A 15,731-nucleotide genomic window follows, 5' to 3' on the forward strand; every position below is an offset into this window, starting at 1 on the left:
TTACCTTACAAATTAGGACACACGAGATCACACTATACGTAATAAAGAACCAAATATGAACTGGTAGCAGATTGAAATAAGAATTATAAGATAATTCGAATTTTAAACGGCGTGACATTTGAACGGAGTTACTATTGCATGAAGTAACACGAAACACAGTAAAACAGATTATGAAAACAGTATTCGTATAATTTATACAAACAATGACATGTTATTTTCCTGCGTCTAGTCTTAGAATATATCTGTTTTAAAAAATTCCTACCATGCATTTTAATATTATCTACTCGTATACGCGTTTCTTGTTTCCCGATCTGTGTTCTGTGCCAAACTGCATGCTTTAACGTCAGTGAGTAAAGGGAAAAAAACAAGAAAAATAAAAATTAATGTTCTGCTGAAATAGCTCAGTCGGTAAAGTGACTGGCTACGTCTTGAGCGACAAATTTTCTAGTAAAGGCAATTTTTTTATTTAATTCTGTATTTATCAGCAGGGCTTTACATAATTTTAGGTTACGAACATATGATTCTCCAGAAGTGGGGTGAGTTGGTAATGGAATGACATGATTCCGTATGCTAACGCCATATTTTGCTCGGTTGACACGTGCTAATGACTGTTGTCAGTCCGCCAATCTGTAGTTCCTTAACGCCGCTATAAGAACGTTCTGTTTCCATGTAAGGTAACGCCGGGTTTGTGTGCCGTACGTGAAACAGTGGCGCATATGGAGTGAGGAGATCAAAGGTCTCACGCTCATAAAATCTTCCCTGCGCTGATAACTGGCTGCAGATGGTCTGGAAGCAAATCTCTCCCTTTACAACTTAGAGCTACCAGCGTCAAACGTGCTTAAACATTCAGTAATTCTCGATTTTGCCGTGGGTGTATTTGTAAGCTTCGTACGATTCTTAGAATGAGCAAAAGGAACAGAAGGGCGTGCTAAATGTTGGTCAGTGAACTTTTTTCAAAGATAAAAAGTTCAATATGTGGGATGTAAGCGACATAATGAATTACCCTCAACATCGCATAATACAGACCAACTATTTTGTCATGAAGACGCGCGTATTATATTCTGCATTTTTTTTGTTTATTCATTACCTCATGAATAATAGAATTATATATTTACATTTATTATCTCCGCACTTGAACTACAAGTAGACAGAAAACTGAAGGTCACTTTATAGTTGAAACCAGCTTTTTGGTGATTTCGCCTTGTAGAAGTGGACTTACTTTTTAAATAAATCAATTTATTAAATATCAGCTGTTATGTAAGACAATGTTTGTGAAGGTCGTCGTTCAGAGTAAGCTAAGATGTTTAATGTTTCATACAGAAAAAGTTTGTAAATGATTTCTTGTCATTCATTTTCAGTCCCCTCTTAAAACATTTTTTTCTATGCATTATATCTTGTTTGAGCAGATTTCTGAAAATTTTCGCCAGGTTCTTACTTAAAACTTCCTATTAACTTGTTATATTTTCAAAATTATTATGAAATAGGCATCAAACATGTTTGTCCCAGCAGCCGCGGGAGCAGAATAGATGCCAAAAGATTTTGTATCATGTAAAAAACATAATTGAAGATGTAGTGAATTTGTAAATTATTCAAATTATGTGGAATAACATTCATCGAAGTATGTAATCCGTACCGAAATACACAATTCTCAAATTCGTTGGGAAACTTAGTTTCTAAATGCGCCAAGCCTTCGGAAGCAGATTTATGGGACGCATTGACAATACTGAGTAGGCCTCCAGTCTTAACTAACCTGCCCAAACCTAATTCACCCCAACATAAACTAACATAACGCTACCTCACCTAGCCTAACCCAAAGGGCGTCTTCGCCAAAGCCGAGGACTGCGTATCTACCTCTCTCGGGGCTTCGTTCCACCTACTAGGCTCTGCTCCAGGAAGATATCACCGTCTCTGTTAGGGGTCCTACCCCACAAAGGAGGTCTGTTCCAACTAGCAGGTTCGCCCATACGGGTGTTCGCTCCTTCGGGTCACTGGTCCCTCCCGGAACACATCACCGATGCACGACTCCGGGAGCCAAAAACAGGGGTACTCCAATTCCCACGGAAACTCCCGGGGCAACTGACGTAACTAACCTGATTTAATTTAAAACAGCATACATTAATCTAAACCATTTTAACCTAATCTACCTCGACTCAATTGCCCTAACTTAGCCTAACCCAGTGTAAAGAAACAAAACCTAACCTCACTGAACATAACATAACATAATTTGAGGAAGACATGGTAAACGTAGTTATCAAGGCAACCCAGAGGATCTAGATTTCAATAATGCGGACAGACAAACGGACGGACAGACAGATAGCCTGACATTTATGCGTTCTTACACGCACTTCGTGAAAAGTTTGAAGCTGAAAAGAAAAGAATGTAAACACTAATAAAGAAGGATGGAAAAGACGGACAGAGAAACACACAGAGAGCGGACAAACTTGGTCCACGGAGCAAAAATCTGGAGAAACTGATAGCCGCTCAGCTGGTCACGAAATTTTTGGACTTTATGGAACTCGGAGGTTAGTTTATTTATTTTCACTGGGCCTGTCCTAAGCCAGATGAATCCGTCATTCTGATTTTTGTTAAGATGCATCTTGATTTAATCACAGGTTCCCCAAATAATCTTGTGACTTCAGGTTTCCAGATTAAAATTAACTTTGCTTCTCATCTCTACGAATACAAAGAACACCTTAAAAAGCAGAACGCTAGAAGGGAAGAAAGTGGAAATTAAAACAGAAAACGAAAAAAGAGACAAGAATTAACAAAGGAATAAGAAGAACGTAATGTGATTTCGATTACAAGATGATCTTTATAATTTAATTAGCTGAATTTGTCTAGTCCCGGAATCAAGTGAAAATTTTTCTTCGATCTTGGTGCTAAGAAAAATTGACAATCTCAAAAACATCCGCGACATTTTATTGAATTGTATTGAATTGTATTGGCTTCATGAATTAACATGTGTTAGGCACCGATTTAAGCAGTGCGTCCTCTTCGATTTACTAATTTCGTGTTTGTTTGTTCTTACAAATCCTCTTAGCTACCGGCACTGTGAATCACTTGAAAGCCATTCTGAACCTGCCCGCCCACATTGTGAGCCTTGCATGTGTTGAATACTGATGAAACCTCTAGACATCTCAATCCAAACTGTCACGAGGCCTCCATAAGACTGCACCGCACTTTACAGGTTTATATTTTTCGAGAGGCTGATGATTATTGACACTCTGGTAATTTCTTTTTTCGAATTTGGTATCACAGTAATTGTACGTACTAAAGCATCAGAAAATAAATAAGAACGTTTTTAGACCTAATTTAGATATCAGGGTTTCTCCAATGACATCGTAAATTCTCGACATAAGGAACAAACCCGGATTAATATTCACACCCTAAAAGTTAAATCTTCTGCATTAATTTTAACATTGCGTTAACATTAAAACGGAATCGAAGATTACGCGTAGGTTCGTGTTTGAATTGGATTTATTCAACAAATTCGTGCAATTTTTCTGTCGGTTTCCGAATCACATTTGTGACATTGGTCCCCTTTTTCAGTCGTATTGAAGTCCAAGTTTTTCGCCCCTATCTGGCGCTCAGTTTGAGAATGCGAGGAGTTTTGTCTCCGTTTCTCTCATATCGGGACTCTCGTGGCGTGGAGCAATGTGAGAAGTCGTGTTCCTCGAGGACACATCTCCAGAGGCAATCTACTTATTTCGACATTGTCCCACAAAACAGTACTTGGCGTTCATTTATGAAGTCTAGTTTAACGGCACTCACACTTGACGTAGTGAATGTCTAGGATTCAGAAGGATTCGACCTTATACGTAGGTTATAGTGCCACAAGCTTCAGCTAATAAATATATTTATAACATGTCAACATACAAATTTTACAGCAACCGAAACAAGTATTTGCACAGAACCACATTATTTTTCGTCTTTGTAAAAAAATTAGTTCAACGTATACTTTATTTTTCAGACATTATCATATCACGGTACAAACATCTAAGATTTAACATTGGTGTAAAAGCCACCTTGGCTCTCGAATTGTTATAGAATGCCAAACAAAATCATGATAACATAAGAATATTTATTATTATTTAGTATCCTGTCTGACGACAGGTCCATATGAACAGGATCCTTCCATCCTTCTCTCGGACTGGGACCTGTTCATATACGTTCTTGGCAGATGATCCAGAAGTGGTTTGCCATTGCCTTCTTCTGTGTGTGAATGGAGTAATTGTTGGGATGCCACGGAGGAAAACTCCGTGTTGCCTAGACCACGGCCTTGCCCAACACAAGTTATAAATTCGGGCACCGCCGGGAATCGAACCCGAGACCCCAGGATTACAAGGCCAGCGTTCTAACCGCTAGACCACCTCATCTTATTATTATTTAGTGTTCTGTCTGACGACAGGTCCATATGAACAGGATCCTTCCATCCTTTTCTCGGACTGGGACCTGTTCATATACGTTCTTGGTAGATGATCCAGAAGTGGTTTGCCATTGCCTTTTTCTGTGTGTGAATGGAGTAATTGTTGGGATGCCACGGAGAAACCGGGGAAGCCCCCGGAGGAAAACTCCGTGTTGCCTAGACCACGGCCTTGCCCAACATATTGACCAGTTGAGCGACAGTAATTTCTCAAGACGATCTCAATTCTATTGAACTAGAGACTTAATTGGCTAGAAAATTTATAAGAAATTCTTCTGATACATTATTTTTTATTTGGATGCGTTGAGCTTTTCGGTTATGCAGCAATAGATCATGACTTAGCTTTAGATGTTCGACGCCGAAATAACTAATGAATAAATTTACCAATGTCCTTTTGTGATTTGTTTACCTGTGTTCATTATTTATATGCACTGAAGAAGGATTTCTGTTCTCCACAGAACTATTAAACAAAAGTTGGATTAGAACCACAGATTAAAGTGAATCGGCGGGAATTATATTGTACCCTGTGATTCTCCTGTTCCCTGGGCTCGACTCTAGACCAAATTCATTCATTGGAAAGTACCTAATAGCCTGTGATCATTATTATAAAAGTCATTTTGTAGTAGAAAGAAATAGGATAATGAAAAGACACGCGTGTAGCAGGGGCGTGTGTGGCTTCACTGACCGGAACTCGCGTGTGTGTTGCAGTCCGCTGACCTCAATTCCTCCTCTCACGAAAAAATGTTTTTGCTGTGATTACCTTCATGTTGCTCCATCATAATATGACAAAATGACAAAATATGACAACTCTGCGTATTTCAAATCGAGGTCGACTCTAGATCTTAGTAATTTCTGTGAAAACATTATCCTGTTCCAAAAACTTTGTCGAGAGGCCAGCTATCTAAAAGGGTTCTTCGGGCTTCCTTCTGCCTCCAGGAAGACGTCGAGATAGGCACCCAGCAGCTCAGAGCAGCAGTGACTCATTCGTGATAGGTTTGCTCGAATTCTGGCCGGTTAACCGTCTATGACGAGAATTATCGCGTTTTGGCTCAGTGTCTTCAACGAAATAGTTGATCGGTACCTCGAAAAAGTTGGCAGTTGCTTTCCAATTACTGTCTATGGGTCTAATATGTTTCAAATCTTGCAACTGAAACAGGGAAAATAAAGGAGCCCAAAAATAAATGAATTTAAAATTTCAAATACAGACAGTGTCGTTGACTAACGTAAGGACCGACGTACCATGATGAAACTTTTCTCCATAATCTAGCGTGTGGTCATATATTTCTTAATACGAAGCGTGGGTACTTTAAGAAACAGCCAGGGACCCATTTCAAATAATATTTCTGAAATTTGTGCGTTTAATGTCATAATGTAGCACTTGAAGGTGTCATAATTTCTTACAGGTTGGTCCAACAGGTCATTTGGTATCCTCAGGCACCTGACTGATCCTTAGCTATTATTTCGATTCAGTGAACGGAGTGGTATCTAAACACAATCGCGAACACTACACCAAAACAAAACTTAGTGCTCTGATGTGCGTGTCTACAGACAATGAAGCAACGTTTTGTGACTAAGGAACAATATATATATATATATATATATATATATATATATATATATTAAAGCTGCATAGAAACTATGACTCTGTTTAGTTAAACTAAACGTTTTATTCTAAAAATTTTGATTTTCTGCATTTGTTTGTAAACCAGAATTCTTGTTAGTATCTAATGAATTTTTATATATAATTTATATTGTCGTTGATGTACTATAATTGTCTGAATTTAGTCGAGCTCCCTAAATCATCATCATCATCACTCAAGTAGTTAGGTAATGTTGGCCTGTTCCGGCCTCGTAGTCTAAAAGTCTCTTCTGCTGCGTTTTAATAATTTGGGAATCTGTCCCTCTGCATTCTGTTAAGATGTTGAAGCCAGTTGTTTTTATATTTAAAAAATTTTGTCTAAAATATTTTTAACTCTGTAAGTACGTCTTCATATCTATTATAGTGTTTCCAAGTGTAGTTTGCAGTGCATTTCATACATTTCACCTCGGCAGTTGTAATTGTGTTGTTGTATTTCTTGTTCAATGTCCAGTTTTCACTGCGATGTAAAATTGTGGGTATTGCCAAAGAATTATGAAATGGACGTAAATTCTTATGAAAGACGAATCTCAATAGCAAATATAACTCGTCACCAGGCGTGTGACGCCACGCGGTGGGGAACATGTGCGTTAATAAACTTTATTCAGTACAGTTTTTAGTAATGTGAATGTTTTAAAGATTAATTTTTTAAAAAAGAAATTGTGTTGACTTCGTCAGTATTGTCAGAAGTGGAATTTATGGCTTTGTGTATTTTATTAATTTGGATGTACAATAGACCACTGATTAGCTTTGTAAAAATTAAAGTAGTCTTGTTCTTGTCTTGACGGATTAGGAAGACCGAATTCCTGAGACATATTTTTCCATCGTCGTCTTGGTCTTCCTGGTACTCTTCACACTTTCCACTTACATGATGTACCTGTCTCTTTCCATCGTGCACTGATGTTTTATTCCCTGTTATCGAGATTAAGTTTCTCAAATAGGAGACGAGGATAGAATATCAATACAGTTGCATGTGCAATGAACGCATTTAACTTGAAGACAAAAGAAGGGAGGTCTTTCGCTCTCGCAAACATCACAGTTGGAATTTATCTGTAAGATAGGACAAGCATCTTTTCGCTGTTACAGCAACAGGACCCCGGATTTAATAAAACTAATTACTGATCAAGAGCTGGTTGCTCTGATTGACACCTGTGGCGCTCCATGCGTGTTGAGTCACGTCCTCGAGAGGAAGGAAGTCTTTACTCAGGAGATTTCCCATGACAAACGAAGTACGGAAAGCGTCCTCCTGTAAAAACTGATGTAAGTGGGATGCGGTGTGATGCTGTCGACCGGGCATCGCAGTTCAGGTGTGATTGCATCGATGAATCAAGTTCCCAATTTTTTTTTTTTTATAGACTACTGATGTTTGGGGAAAATAATCTTGGGAACGTCGGGTGATATTCTCAAAGGAATTAAGTACATATTAAACAAGGACATTACTTGTTGTTATCACTGAGTTCTGTCTAAAAATACAAAGATTAAAATTAATAGGCCAATGTTTATTTATTTATATATTATTTAGTGTTCTGTCTGACGACAGGTCCATATGAACAGGATCCTTCCATCCTTTTCTCGGACTGGGACCTGTTCATATACGTTCTTGGCAGATGATCCAGAAGTGGTTTGCCATTGCCTTCTTCTGTGTGTGAATGGAGTAATTGTTGGGATGCCACGGAGGAAAACTCCGTGTTGCCTAGACCACGGCCTTGCCCAACACAAGTTATAAATTCGGGCACCGCCGGGAATCGAACCCGAGACCCCAGGATTACAAGGCCAGCGTTCTAACCGCTAGACCTAAAAGGCCAATGTTTTAGTTGTGGTTTAGGTGTGAAGTTGGGTTTTTCGATCTGAAGGAAGAATAAATATTTTAGGAGCCTGATGATAAAATACTAAGAAAGTGGTTGTCATGGAGAGTTAAACTAACAAAAGGGGTAGAGAAATAATTACATAGTAGGAAAATTAATAATTTGTACAATTTTAAACTAATAATAATAATAATTCACTTAAATAAAATGGGAAGTGCATGAACAAATGTGAACGTCTAGGACGTCTGACAGAACAACGTCAAATGTAGAGAGAATTTGTGGGTACAAGTAACGAGAAACAAAATGGAAATAGGTTTTAGCAGCACTGACCCCTTTGAACTTTCTTGTGATGACCTCGAATGGAAAAAAAATGTTGTGACCACATTGACAAACCTCCGGGTTTCTTCACCAGCTGAGTCACTGTCAACTTTACGTGGTACAGGCACCACACAGCTAATATTTTAGTCGGAAAACAGCATCATCACTTGGAGCAAAATTGAAAGAAAAAGTTTTTTAAAAAAAAGAGCTTATTGTGCTGAGGCCTGGTCGTGGCGATGGCATTCATTCCGCGATACATCAGAATGCTTTTGCTTCTCTATTGTTATATCTCTACTTTCTACCACCCCATTTCTAAACCAGGGAAACAAAATTATAATTATGTCTCATTTCCGGTGCCGCTGACTGACACCGGGCATTCTCCTCCGCTCTCGGTGGATAGCGCTTTACTTTTTTTTATTCAGTCTTTGGCACAATGGAAGACTGCATTTTTTGAATGGACTCATCTTTAATAAAAAAATAAATTGTTAGTGTGGGGATGAATGAGAAGTTGAGAGGGGGGCGGTTAGCGTAGCGTGCATGCCTCTGGAGGCCTTGGGGGCGTCGGAACAAGACTTTCCGTAGCAATGCAGCACTCTGTCTGAAGCCTGAAAGTTCATTTTGAGTGGATGTGTCATGAATAATGTAAAAGACGTACAAATTCACACAGAGGTATCTTCATTCAACTGTCATTAATTAGAAAACGAAGTCCTCACGATGTCTGTCTGGACTCACACAGTCCATCAAAAACTGGATTGAAACTATCTTTCGGATTCAATTAACACGTGTCTTTGCAAACATGGCACATTGCGTAGATGGGTGTCTACAACCACGTGCTTGTTGAAGTCATTACTAATATTTTCTAAGAGTTGTGTTAAACGTATATTTTAGGAATTATCGTCTACAATATTGGTGGCTGTAGTGATGGCAGCAGTAATTATAGTCGTAACAGATACACAGCCATGAAAATCAGCTCGTATGAGAAAAATTGGCTTTTGAAACTATATATACACAAAAGAAAACTGATTATCTGGTCACAAGATAATAAAAAAATGTAAAAATCGTCTTCAATTTCTGAATATCTCTTATATAATAAATCTAAGAAGGAAATAAAAGGTAATGAAAATGTTTTCTTCATAAGTTCGTCTACACGTGTTGTTTAACAGCAAAGACTTGTAAATTGTTTGTCGCATTTAGCAGAAAATAACGCGATAAATCTTCATCACAAAAGATCGCCACTGGATACTCCCCTGCGTTGCTTTAACCGAGTTCAAATCCTTTTTCTTTAAATCACGATTTAATATTACTCTCCTGTCTACAATTAGCTCTTCCAAGTATTCACTTCCCTTAATATTTTTCAACCAAACTTTGGATAACGAAGTGTTGGAAGTCAACAAGTGAAACCGAACTTGGGGGGGTTTAACGCACGGTTAAGAAACTCGTGCCTTAAACAGCGACATTTTACGAAATTTAACTGATAACTTTCGTTGATATAAACACAACACGAACACTAGATTCGACTCGGCTTACCTGTAGCCTCAAATTATGTATGTTTTCTTTGACTCCGGCTATACAACTACTGTTATAATGAAGTTAAAGATTTGGTCTGGTGATCAGAGGCAGGAAAATGGAGGATGCCCGGATTTCCTGGCGTGGCGTGGCGTGGCATCGTAAGCCCCATCATTTCCGTACAAAATGCAGTCATTTTTGTGTGGCTCTCGTAATGCTTTGCTTTATCACGGGCAGGCAGATACAGATAAAATAATGAATAGAAAGAAATGTGGCTTTAAAGAGTAGGAAGTGTCGTGAGGGAGCATGTCCATTACTTGTTACTGTTACAGATCTGTTCTCGGACATGTTATAGGACGAGAGAATGAAAACTCATTAACCCTTTGAAGCTCATTTAAATATTTTTTTAAATCCGGTTCGTATCGTAAAAAAAGCTTTTTTTTTCTTCTGAAAATCATACTAAACGAATACACACACTCTGTGGGAAAAAATTGAAGTTACTAAATTTTATAGCGTTAGTACATGTTTAAATAGCCACGGTGGTCTAGCGGTTAGAACGCTGGCCTTGTAATCCTGGGGTCTCGGGTTCGATTCCCGGCGGTGCCCGAATTTATAACTTGTGTTGGGCAAGGCCGTGGTCTAGGCAACACGGAGTTTTCCTCCGTGGCATCCCAACAATTACTCCATTCACACACAGAAGAAGGCAATGGCAAACCACTTCTGGATCATCTGCCAAGAACGTATATGAACAGGTCCCAGTCTGAGAAAAGGATGGAAGGATCCTGTTCATATGGACCTGTCGTCAGACAGAACACTAAATAATAATAAGATGAGGTGGTCTAGCGGTTAGAACGCTGGCCTTGTAATCCTGGGGTCTCGGGTTCGATTCCCGGCGGTGCCCGAATTTATAACTTGTGTTGGGCAAGGCCGTGGTCTAGGCAACACGGAGTTTTCCTCCGGGGGCTTCCCCGATTTCTCCGTGGCATCCCAACAATTACTCCATTCACACACAGAAGAAGGCAATGGCAAACCACTTCTGGATCATCTGCCAAGAACGTATATGAACAGGTCCCAGTCCCAGAAGAGAAAAGGATGGAAGGATCCTGTTCATATGGACCTGTCGTCAGACAGAACACTAAATAATAATAAATAGTACATGTTTGGTACCGTTGTGATTTAAAAGGTGAGTTCTTAAATGGTATTAAACGTTTAAAAAAATTTGTGGTTAGTGGGCGAAAAGGAGTTTCTTAATTTAACAAAATATCTCATACGGTTAACAAAGGCGTTGTAGAATGCACTTAATTCGTAGATCTCAGCGACTATGTTCATGTGCTACGATTATTTGATATATAATGAGACTATAGACCAGTTTATTTCAGTTTCTTCGACACATTTCAAGACGTACTATTTTAAAACGGGCACATTTACATGTTACTTTAACTTCTGGTTTACAGAAATATACAGCGCGGTATTAAACGCGGACACATTCCGTCTGTGGAAATTGATTTGATTTCTCTGACTTTGCTTGAGACTTGGAGCGGGAATCAGTATTCCATATTGTCGACTACTAATATCGTAGTTGTGTGATAGTGAAATGTAGTTGTATGCAAATTTAATATCATGGCGGAAATTTCCATGCGTTATCATAATTTAAAGGCTGTCAATTATTAAGAGGTTTGTCAAATTCCCATCACCATAACGCAACGAATTTAACAGCGCGTGCGTTTATTGCGTTTGTGCGTGCAAAATTGGATTAAGAGAAGGAGACGCATGGAACACGTATAATGACAGGGGACTTGTACGTCTTCCTATACGAGCCCGTGAGGAGGTAGAAACGATCTAGTTTTTAAACTATAAATTCTAGAAAATAGAAAGGCGTACTCCAGTTTTAAAGATCATGTTTCTCCTAGAGGCATTCTTTGAGAGTCAGTGTACTTCGTAGTCATTATTTTAATTTTTTTGCAGAAGAATAGGTTTTTGTATAGATAACCACATTACATACATGTAAACGTGTATTATTTTTGATTATATCAAATAGTTTTGTACACTGGAGAGGGAAATGTTTCCATAGAAAGTTATAGATCTTAGTATGGGCCATATTATTTACTTCGTACCATTATTTTTTGAAAAATGACCAGTTTTTGAAAAAAAAATGTGATGTCTGATTTGGGTTTCATGTAAAGTACGGATGATATTGAACTTTACTTAACTTTAAGGTTTACATGCGTCATGTTTGTGTTTTTTTGATTAAAATATATAATAAAATTCAGGTCAATACACAAAACTTTATTTAGATGTTAAAGTTTAAAATTTAAATGTTAAAATTTAAAATTTTAACATTTAAATTTTAAACTTTAACATCTAAATAAAGTTTTGTGTATTGACCTGAATTTTATTATATATTTTACTTAACTTACTTACCCATTGGATCCAAGTCCTTCCTGAGAAACCACTGAAGAAATTTTCAATATTTTTATGGAACCCGAAGGTTCAAAACCGTGTTTACAAGAACTCGTTATTGTTTGTCTATAAATATTGCAGTAGTACAAACCTAAATTAAATTCTGCAAGAAATAGGTGCAGGTTTTTGGTACAAATTTTTCTTTTTGTATACATTATATTAGTACATGGGAGCGTATGTGGTTTATGTGCTTTGAGCATAAATAAACAATTACTATTGTCCTGACTTCTACGGTCGACGTAGCTTCTTTAAATACGAAAGAACATAGAGAAAACATATGTTGTTCTTACCCCTACAGAATCGGTTCACAGATCTCCACGCATCGGGGACTCGCGTGCACCTGCTGATACCACCGACTGTCTCATAACGTTCGACACTACAGTGGCTTAAATTACACTGCACTTTTCTTAGAGACGAGTCGGTCGCTAGGTAACAGTGAAATGATTCTAAACTAATATCGATATGATAATTACATTTAAAAAAGAGTTTTAAGGATTTTAATGTTTCTCGACGGGTAAATAATTATGTGTGTGCAATTATCTTGGTGAAATTAATTTCATTTCCATTGCTATGTGCCGCTCATGCACGAGTATATATTGCGGTCACCTGTGGATCAAAGTGTGTGGCGTCCTTGACTATGAAATCACACCTCAGTTGTTTCGACCTACTGTATCGATACAACTGATTTCTTTCTACTTCGTCACTCTTCGTAACTTATTTTTTTTTTAAAAAAATACAATTTCGGGGAAATCCAACTTAAGTGTTTTAAAGTAGGCGTACGTAAAAAGAATTGTTCTAAAAATTGTCACATTAAAACTCTGATAAACAGCACTTTTCCTTTTACTCTAAACACAACACTTTGTAAATTATTATTATTATTATTATTATTATTGAATTGAATTGAATTATTAATATTATTATTATCATCATCATCAAGAAAAACTTTATAACCCATCATTTTTATTAGCATTACAGTCTTTTTGAAGCAATGGCCTGTTCTACTGTAGAGGTTTACTGAAATCTCTTTGAGACAAGTTGTTACGTAGATGAAGAAATCATTTGAACGCCATTACCTTCACACAAGAAAAACACATAGACTGTTCTTATACTAAAATATTTTAATAGGTTTAATCTAGATCTTCCGCTTTGAAAACACTCAAAAGTTTCATAAGACCCCCGTCCCCAAATTATGCGAAATATTCTTCTTCTTTATAACTTAATAAAATTGAAATAGACCATAATCTATTCTCTTTGTCATTTATATAAATTAATTCTTCACACAAACCTGAACATTTTTTGACGTAAATACGTCTTTGAGGAAGGGTAATTCGGCAAAAAAGTGTAACGAAAAAGTGTAACAAGTGTACCTAGGGAACGTCGTGTTTACTCGGCATTGTTGTTACCTATAAAACATTACATTACATTACATTACTTTACATTACATTCAACTACCACAGAGCCATCTTAAGCGTAACTAATTGAAGTTGAATAGTCAATATCTTAATCAAACTTTACACAATTGTAAAGCATGTATATAGGAAATATTTAGAATAAAGCCAATATATAAACTGCCTTTCCGTATAGACGTATTTACGTCAAATTCTCCGGAACCGTGGTTCCACTGTCACTTTTATTCAGCACATCTAGAAGCTGCACTTCTGTAATACATTTTAATAATATAATGTTAAAAATTCGTAGGTCTTTTTCTATGACGTTCCTGTTCGCGTCAATCCGTGGTCCCTGGGCACAGGAAGAACACGTCCTTTGCGCTGAGGTTAGGTCCCGTTCTGTAAGGCGAACATAAGCCACCCTTGCCCGCATAAGTAAAGCAAGTTATGTAAAGATCTACAGCACGTGTTATAGCTGATATAAATGTAAGTTTGCGTGGCTCACCATGTAGTGTAGATGGTATAGATAGGCCAGCGACTGCTCTGCGTGAAATATTAGTTTTCTACGATGGGGCGAGCTGGATAAATAACCTCTGGATGTGGTGTCAGGCCGACATGATTTGATCATGACCTCCGTATCGCCGTGTAATGGTCGGTGTTTAAAAGGTACCCACTCTTGCTGAAATCTGTTGTTTGGATACATTTCTCCACCCTATTTCTAATTCATTAAGATAAGACGGGTTCAGAATGTGGCTTTGAAAATAAAAAGAACAAGGAAAGATGTAGCTTGGGTGACTCTCTCTTAGTTTAAAGATGTTACATCGAATGAGATGGAGTATAGTAGTTAATGGTGAGTAGAAAAAAAAATTGAATAAATTCTAAACTGAATTGTAGCCGGAATTACACAAATATAATTTGCCCATAATTTCTTCCGTAACGTAAACTTGATTAGTTATTGTCGTTTCAGATAATTTAAGTGTGCTCCGGTTTCCAAGGCTTCAAGAAATTGCGTTTCTGGTTTAATCCTGCATTCTTTTTAGCGAAAAACGTAATTTTCTCTGCGTTTACGTCTGAGTAAATCTACTTATAAATGCCTACATAACGTATACCGGGACAGCTTTACTTTAGTTTTAAATATATTTTAAAGTTGTGAGATTTTATGTCAGTGAAAATACCGGAACTCCTTCTCGTCGCCCGGAATAAGTGCAGTCATGTAAGACATCAGAGTTTATGATGAAAGTTATTCGTCTCAAGCATAGTATATATGGAACAAAATAAAGTCATTAATGAATGTCCTGGACCTTGTGAATGTGTATGAAATTTTACAGAAAAATTTGCCAATCGATGGTACGTTTTTGATGTTTTTAACTTAATTAGAAGTCACTGGTATGTCAACGAGGCGCTGTGCTACATTTTGGGATATTCTGTTGTTGTGGAGACAGAGTTACCAAGCCGCAGAGTAAAACGCTTGAGGAAGAAGTTCTTAAATGGTTTTCCCCCAAGAAACAACAAACAATCCCATTTTGGAGACCAGACTTAGAAAAGATGACTTTATTAAAGTGAATCTTAACAAAAGTAGGTTTTGAGCTACTTAAAACAAATTGAGAGCAACCTCAGGGCAGAATCCATTGGCAAGATTTTCTATGAGCTTATGAGACTTCGAATTTCACAACAACACATTTTTCAATCAACTGATAAATTATGAGTTGCTCAAATAAGAGTCGTGACCCAAGTGGTTAGTTAAAACCAAATACTTTTATGATCCTTGCACCACTTATGCTTTGAGATACTTATCTCCGTAGGATATCCTTATGGCAAGTGCGATAATGTTCCGTGTCTTATTAGCTGTCCGTATCGGACAACGTGGCTTGCATGCTTAAGACTAATAGAGATAATTGGTAGTGATTATTGCCGCAGTTCTCAATGGAGTACCTGGAATCCTGCCTGCTCTGTTTGTGAGCAACTTTTGATAAATTAGTAATTAAATATATCCTAAATCGCTAAGCAGAATGTTAATTAGAAAATCCCCAGGTGGCGATTGGATAACTCGGTGAACAGTCACGCCTACTTTGGGGGCCATCATTAGATCATCGGTCATGACGTCACGTGATTTTCTTGGTCAGTAAATTAACATTGCAGATTCTGCTCCGTTAATTAACATCCCGTAGCCTTGGTACGATCTGCATTTGGGTGGC

The 15,731-nt window shown here is 37.7% G+C and overlaps 1 protein-coding gene across 4 annotated transcripts in view; it reads left to right on the forward strand.

Annotated features, from left to right (window-relative positions):
* Window positions 1-15,731, forward strand: part of LOC110840051 (paired box protein shaven) — a 555,926-nt gene that overhangs the window by 116,143 nt on the left and 424,052 nt on the right. The window lies entirely within an intron of this gene.

The sequence above is a fragment of the Zootermopsis nevadensis genome, unplaced genomic scaffold (assembly GCF_977971745.1).
Source record: "Zootermopsis nevadensis isolate Lab colony 2312 unplaced genomic scaffold, Znev_1.0 Znev_ptg000006l, whole genome shotgun sequence".
NCBI lineage: Eukaryota > Metazoa > Arthropoda > Insecta > Blattodea > Termopsidae > Zootermopsis > Zootermopsis nevadensis.